A 9,287-nucleotide genomic window follows, 5' to 3' on the forward strand; every position below is an offset into this window, starting at 1 on the left:
CAGAGCTATATAGTATATTAGAAGGGTATATGGGGACAGAGCTATAGACCACATTAGAAGGGTATATGGGGACAGAGCTATATACTACATTAGAAGGGTATATGGGGACAGAGCTATATACTACATTAGAAGGGTAGATGGGGACAGAGCTATATAGTATATTAGAAGGGTATATGGGGACAGAGCTATATAGTTTATTATAAGGGTATATGGGGACAGAGCTATATACTACATTAGAAGGGTATATGGGGACAGTGCTATGTAGTATATTAGAAGGGTATATGGGGACAGAGCTATATAGTATATTAGAAGGGTATATGGGGACAGAGCTATATAGTATATTAGAAGGGTATATGGGGACAGAGCTATATAGTATATTAGAAGGGTATATGGGGACAGAGCTATATAGTATATTAGAAGGGTATATGGGGACAGAGCTATATAGTATATTAGAAGGGTATATGGGGACAGAGCTATATACTACATTAGAAGGGTATATGGGGACAGAGCTATAGACCACATTAGAAGGGTATATGGGGACAGAGCTATATAGTATATTAGAAGGGTATATGGGGACAGAGCTATATACTACATTAGAAGGGTATATGGGGACAGAGCTATATACTACATTAGAAGGGTATATGGGGACAGAGCTATATACTACATTAGAAGGGTATGTGGGGACAGAGCTATATAGTATATTAGAAGGGTATATGGGGACAGAGCTATAGACCACATTAGAAGGGTATATGGGGACAGAGCTATAGACCACATTAGAATGGTATATGGGGACAGAGCTATTGACCACATTAGAAGGGTATATGGGGACAGAGCTATAGACCACATTAGAAGGGTATATGGGGACAGAGCTATATACTACATTAGAAGGGTATATGGGGACAGAGCTATGTAGTATATTAGAAGGGTATATGGGGACAGAGCTATATAGTATATTAGAAGGGTATATGGGGACAGAGCTATATAGTATATTAGAAGGGTATATGGGGACAGAGCTATATACTACATTAGAAGGGTATATGGGGACAGAGCTATAGACCACATTAGAAGGGTATATGGGGACAGAGCTATATACTACATTAGAAGGGTATATGGGGACAGAGCTATATAGTATATTAGAAGGGTATATGGGGACAGAGCTATGTAGTATATTAGAAGGGTATATGGGGACAGAGCTATATAGTATATTAGAAGGGTATATGGGGACAGAGCTATATAGTATATTAGAAGGGTATATGGGGACAGAGCTATATACTACATTAGAAGGGTATATGGGGACAGAGCTATATAGTATATTAGAAGGGTATATGGGGACAGAGCTATATACTACATTAGAAGGGTATATGGGGACAGAGCTATATACTACATTAGAAGGGTATATGGGGACAGAGCTATATACTACATTAGAAGGGTATATGGGGACAGAGCTATATAGTATATTAGAAGGGTATATGGGGACAGAGCTATAGACCACATTAGAAGGGTATATGGGGACAGAGCTATATACTACATTAGAAGGGTATATGGGGACAGAGCTATAGACCACATTAGAAGGGTATGTGGGGACAGAGCTATATAGTATATTAGAAGGGTATATGGGGACAGAGCTATATACTACATTAGAAGGGTATATGGGGACAGAGCTATAGACCACATTAGAAGGGTATATGGGGACAGAGCTATATAGTATATTAGAAGGGTATATGGGGACAGAGCTATATACTACATTAGAAGGGTATATGGGGACAGAGCTATATACTACATTAGAAGGGTATATGGGGACAGAGCTATATACTACATTAGAAGGGTATGTGGGGACAGAGCTATATAGTATATTAGAAGGGTATATGGGGACAGAGCTATAGACCACATTAGAAGGGTATATGGGGACAGAGCTATTGACCACATTAGAAGGGTATATGGGGACAGAGCTATAGACCACATTAGAAGGGTATATGGGGACAGAGCTATATACTACATTAGAAGGGTATATGGGGACAGAGCTATGTAGTATATTAGAAGGGTATATGGGGACAGAGCTATATAGTATATTAGAAGGGTATATGGGGACAGAGCTATATAGTATATTAGAAGGGTATATGGGGACAGAGCTATATACTACATTAGAAGGGTATATGGGGACAGAGCTATAGACCACATTAGAAGGGTATATGGGGACAGAGCTATATACTACATTAGAAGGGTATATGGGGACAGAGCTATATAGTATATTAGAAGGGTATATGGGGACAGAGCTATGTAGTATATTAGAAGGGTATATGGGGACAGAGCTATATAGTATATTAGAAGGGTATATGGGGACAGAGCTATATAGTATATTAGAAGGGTATATGGGGACAGAGCTATATACTACATTAGAAGGGTATATGGGGACAGAGCTATATAGTATATTAGAAGGGTATATGGGGACAGAGCTATATACTACATTAGAAGGGTATATGGGGACAGAGCTATATACTACATTAGAAGGGTATATGGGGACAGAGCTATATACTACATTAGAAGGGTATATGGGGACAGAGCTATATAGTATATTAGAAGGGTATATGGGGACAGAGCTATAGACCACATTAGAAGGGTATATGGGGACAGAGCTATATACTACATTAGAAGGGTATATGGGGACAGAGCTATAGACCACATTAGAAGGGTATGTGGGGACAGAGCTATATAGTATATTAGAAGGGTATATGGGGACAGAGCTATATACTACATTAGAAGGGTATATGGGGACAGAGCTATATACTACATTAGAAGGGTATGTGGGGACAGAGCTATATACTACATTAGAAGGGTATATGGGGACAGAGCTATATACTACATTAGAAGGGTAGATGGGGACAGAGCTATATAGTATATTAGAAGGGTATATGGGGACAGAGCTATAGACCACATTAGAATGGTATATGGGGACAGAGCTATTGACCACATTAGAAGGGTATATGGGGACAGAGCTATATAGTATATTAGAAGGGTGTATGGGGACAGAGCTATATAGTATATTAGAAGGGTATATGGGGACAGAGCTATATAGTATATTAGAAGGGTATATGGGGACAGAGCTATAGACCACATTAGAAGGGTATATGGGGACAGAGCTATATACTACATTAGAAGGGTATATGGGGACAGAGCTATATACTACATTAGAAGGGTAGATGGGGACAGAGCTATATAGTATATTAGAAGGGTATATGGGGACAGAGCTATATAGTTTATTATAAGGGTATATGGGGACAGAGCTATATACTACATTAGAAGGGTATATGGGGACAGTGCTATGTAGTATATTAGAAGGGTATATGGGGACAGAGCTATATAGTATATTATAAGGGTATATGGGGACAGAGCTATATAGTATATTATAAGGGTATATGGGGACAGAGCTATATAGTATATTAGAAGGGTAGATGGGGACAGAGCTATGTAGTGTATTAGAAGGGTAGATGGGGACAGAGCTATGTAGTATATTAGAAGGGTATATGGGGACAGAGCTATATACTACATTAGAAGGGTATATGGGGACAGAGCTATAGACCACATTAGAAGGGTATATGGGGACAGAGCTATATAGTATATTAGAAGGGTATATGGGGACAGAGCTATATACTACATTAGAAGGGTATATGGGGACAGAGCTATGTAGTATATTAGAAGGGTATATGGGGACAGAGCTATAGACCACATTAGAAGGGTATATGGGGACAGAGCTATAGACCACATTAGAAGGGTATATGGGGACAGAGCTATATACTACATTAGAAGGGTATGTGGGGACAGAGCTATATAGTATATTAGAAGGGTATATGGGGACAGAGCTATAGACCACATTAGAAGGGTATATGGGGACAGAGCTATATACTACATTAGAAGGGTATGTGGGGACAGAGCTATATAGTATATTAGAAGGGTATATGGGGACAGAGCTATGTAGTATATTATAAGGGTATATGGGGACAGAGCTATATAGTATATTAGAAGGGTATATGGGGACAGAGCTATATAGTATATTAGAAGGGTGTATGGGGACAGAGCTATATAGTATATTAGAAGGGTATATGGGGACAGAGCTATAGACCACATTAGAAGGGTATATGGGGACAGAGCTATAGACCACATTAGAAGGGTATATGGGGACAGAGCTATAGACCACATTAGAAGGGTATATGGAGACAGAGCTATATAGTATATTAGAAGGGTATATGGGGACAGAGCTATATAGTATATTAGAAGGGTATATGGGGACAGAGCTATATAGTATATTAGAAGGGTATATGGGGACAGAGCTATGTAGTATATTAGAAGGGTATATGGGGACAGAGCTATATAGTATATTAGAAGGGTATATGGAGACAGAGCTATATAGTATATTAGAAGGGTATATGGGGACAGAGCTATATAGTATATTAGAAGGGTATATGGGGACAGAGCTATATAGTATATTAGAAGGGTATATGGGGACAGAGCTATATACTACATTAGAAGTGTATATGGGGACAGAGCTATATAGTATATTAGAAGGGTATATGGGGACAGAGCTATATACTACATTAGAAGGGTATATGGGGACAGAGCTATATAGTATATTAGAAGGGTATATGGGGACAGAGCTATATAGTATATTAGAAGGGTATATGGGGACAGAGCTATATACTACATTAGAAGGGTATATGGGGACAGAGCTATAGACCACATTAGAAGGGTATATGGGGACAGAGCTATATAGTATATTAGAAGGGTATATGGGGACAGAGCTATAGACCACATTAGAATGGTATATGGGGACAGAGCTATTGACCACATTAGAAGGGTATATGGGGACAGAGCTATATAGTATATTAGAAGGGTGTATGGGGACAGAGCTATATAGTATATTAGAAGGGTATATGGGGACAGAGCTATATAGTATATTAGAAGGGTATATGGGGACAGAGCTATAGACCACATTAGAAGGGTATATGGGGACAGAGCTATATACTACATTAGAAGGGTATATGGGGACAGAGCTATATACTACATTAGAAGGGTAGATGGGGACAGAGCTATATAGTATATTAGAAGGGTATATGGGGACAGAGCTATATAGTTTATTATAAGGGTATATGGGGACAGAGCTATATACTACATTAGAAGGGTATATGGGGACAGTGCTATGTAGTATATTAGAAGGGTATATGGGGACAGAGCTATATAGTATATTATAAGGGTATATGGGGACAGAGCTATATAGTATATTATAAGGGTATATGGGGACAGAGCTATATAGTATATTAGAAGGGTAGATGGGGACAGAGCTATGTAGTGTATTAGAAGGGTAGATGGGGACAGAGCTATGTAGTATATTAGAAGGGTATATGGGGACAGAGCTATATACTACATTAGAAGGGTATATGGGGACAGAGCTATAGACCACATTAGAAGGGTATATGGGGACAGAGCTATATAGTATATTAGAAGGGTATATGGGGACAGAGCTATATACTACATTAGAAGGGTATATGGGGACAGAGCTATGTAGTATATTAGAAGGGTATATGGGGACAGAGCTATAGACCACATTAGAAGGGTATATGGGGACAGAGCTATAGACCACATTAGAAGGGTATATGGGGACAGAGCTATATACTACATTAGAAGGGTATGTGGGGACAGAGCTATATAGTATATTAGAAGGGTATATGGGGACAGAGCTATAGACCACATTAGAAGGGTATATGGGGACAGAGCTATATACTACATTAGAAGGGTATATGGGGACAGAGCTATATACTACATTAGAAGGGTATGTGGGGACAGAGCTATATAGTATATTAGAAGGGTATATGGGGACAGAGCTATATAGTATATTAGAAGGGTATATGGGGACAGAGCTATATAGTATATTAGAAGGGTGTATGGGGACAGAGCTATATAGTATATTAGAAGGGTATATGGGGACAGAGCTATAGACCACATTAGAAGGGTATATGGGGACAGAGCTATAGACCACATTAGAAGGGTATATGGGGACAGAGCTATAGACCACATTAGAAGGGTATATGGAGACAGAGCTATATAGTATATTAGAAGGGTATATGGGGACAGAGCTATATAGTATATTAGAAGGGTTTATGGGGACAGAGCTATATAGTATATTAGAAGGGTATATGGGGACAGAGCTATAGACCACATTAGAAGGGAATATGGGGACAGAGCTATATACTACATTAGAAGGGTATATGGGGACAGAGCTATGTAGTATATTAGAAGGGTATATGGGGACAGAGCTATATAGTATATTAGAAGGGTATATGGAGACAGAGCTATATAGTATATTAGAAGGGTATATGGGGACAGAGCTATATACTACATTAGAAGGGTATATGGGGACAGAGCTATATAGTATATTAGAAGGGTATATGGGGACAGAGCTATATACTACATTAGAAGGGTATATGGGGACAGAGCTATATAGTATATTAGAAGGGTATATGGGGACAGAGCTATATAGTATATTAGAAGGGTATATGGGGACAGAGCTATATACTACATTAGAAGGGTATATGGGGACAGAGCTATAGACCACATTAGAAGGGTATATGGGGACAGAGCTATATAGTATATTAGAAGGGTATATGGGGACAGAGCTATATACTACATTAGAAGGGTATATGGGGACAGAGCTATATACTACATTAGAAGGGTATATGGGGACAGAGCTATATACTACATTAGAAGGGAATATGGGGACAGAGCTATATACTACATTAGAAGGGTATATGGGGACAGAGCTATGTAGTATATTAGAAGGGTATATGGGGACAGAGCTATATAGTATATTAGAAGGGTATATGGAGACAGAGCTATATAGTATATTAGAAGGGTATATGGGGACAGAGCTATATACTACATTAGAAGGGTATATGGGGACAGAGCTATATAGTATATTAGAAGGGTATATGGGGACAGAGCTATATACTACATTAGAAGGGTATATGGGGACAGAGCTATATAGTATATTAGAAGGGTATATGGGGACAGAGCTATATAGTATATTAGAAGGGTATATGGGGACAGAGCTATATACTACATTAGAAGGGTATATGGGGACAGAGCTATAGACCACATTAGAAGGGTATATGGGGACAGAGCTATATAGTATATTAGAAGGGTATATGGGGACAGAGCTATATACTACATTAGAAGGGTATATGGGGACAGAGCTATATACTACATTAGAAGGGTATATGGGGACAGAGCTATATACTACATTAGAAGGGTATGTGGGGACAGAGCTATATAGTATATTAGAAGGGTATATGGGGACAGAGCTATAGACCACATTAGAAGGGTATATGGGGACAGAGCTATATACTACATTAGAAGGGTATATGGGGACAGAGCTATATAGTATATTAGAAGGGTATATGGGGACAGAGCTATGTAGTATATTAGAAGGGTATATGGGGACAGAGCTATATAGTATATTAGAAGGGTATATGGGGACAGAGCTATATAGTATATTAGAAGGGTATATGGGGACAGAGCTATATACTACATTAGAAGGGTATGTGGGGACAGAGCTATATAGTATATTAGAAGGGTATATGGGGACAGAGCTATAGACCACATTAGAAGGGTATATGGGGACAGAGCTATAGACCACATTAGAATGGTATATGGGGACAGAGCTATTGACCACATTAGAAGGGTATATGGGGACAGAGCTATAGACCACATTAGAAGGGTATATGGGGACAGAGCTATAGACCACATTAGAAGGGTATATGGGGACAGAGCTATATACTACATTAGAAGGGTATATGGGGACAGAGCTATAGACCACATTAGAAGGGTATGTGGGGACAGAGCTATATACTACATTAGAAGGGTATATGGGGACAGAGCTATAGACCACATTAGAAGGGTATATGGGGACAGAGCTATATAGTATATTAGAAGGGTATATGGGGACAGAGCTATATAGTATATTAGAAGGGTATATGGGGACAGAGCTATATACTACATTAGAAGGGTATATGGGGACAGAGCTATATAGTATATTAGAAGGGTATATGGGGACAGAGCTATATAGTATATTAGAAGGGTATATGGGGACAGAGCTATATACTACATTAGAAGGGTATATGGGGACAGAGCTATGTAGTATATTAGAAGGGTATATGGGGACAGAGCTATATAGTATATTAGAAGGGTATATGGGGACAGAGCTATATAGTATATTAGAAGGGTATATGGGGACAGAGCTATATAGTATATTAGAAGGGTATATGGGGACAGAGCTATATACTACATTAGAAGGGTATATGGGGACAGAGCTATATACTACATTAGAAGGGTATATGGGGACAGAGCTATATACTACATTAGAAGGGTATATGGGGACAGAGCTATATAGTATATTAGAAGGGTATATGGGGACAGAGCTATAGACCACATTAGAAGGGTATATGGGGACAGAGCTATATACTACATTAGAAGGGTATATGGGGACAGAGCTATAGACCACATTAGAAGGGTATGTGGGGACAGAGCTATATAGTATATTAGAAGGGTATATGGGGACAGAGCTATATACTACATTAGAAGGGTATATGGGGACAGAGCTATATACTACATTAGAAGGGTATGTGGGGACAGAGCTATATACTACATTAGAAGGGTATATGGGGACAGAGCTATATACTACATTAGAAGGGTAGATGGGGACAGAGCTATATAGTATATTAGAAGGGTATATGGGGACAGAGCTATAGACCACATTAGAATGGTATATGGGGACAGAGCTATTGACCACATTAGAAGGGTATATGGGGACAGAGCTATATAGTATATTAGAAGGGTGTATGGGGACAGAGCTATATAGTATATTAGAAGGGTATATGGGGACAGAGCTATATAGTATATTAGAAGGGTATATGGGGACAGAGCTATAGACCACATTAGAAGGGTATATGGGGACAGAGCTATATACTACATTAGAAGGGTATATGGGGACAGAGCTATATACTACATTAGAAGGGTAGATGGGGACAGAGCTATATAGTATATTAGAAGGGTATATGGGGACAGAGCTATATAGTTTATTATAAGGGTATATGGGGACAGAGCTATATACTACATTAGAAGGGTATATGGGGACAGTGCTATGTAGTATATTAGAAGGGTATATGGGGACAGAGCTATATAGTATATTATAAGGGTATATGGGGACAGAGCTATATAGTATATTATAAGGGTATATGGGG

Source organism: Salmo salar, chromosome 16 (genome assembly GCF_965601325.2).
Source record: "Salmo salar chromosome 16, fSalSal1, whole genome shotgun sequence".
In the NCBI taxonomy this organism is placed as follows: domain Eukaryota; kingdom Metazoa; phylum Chordata; class Actinopteri; order Salmoniformes; family Salmonidae; genus Salmo; species Salmo salar.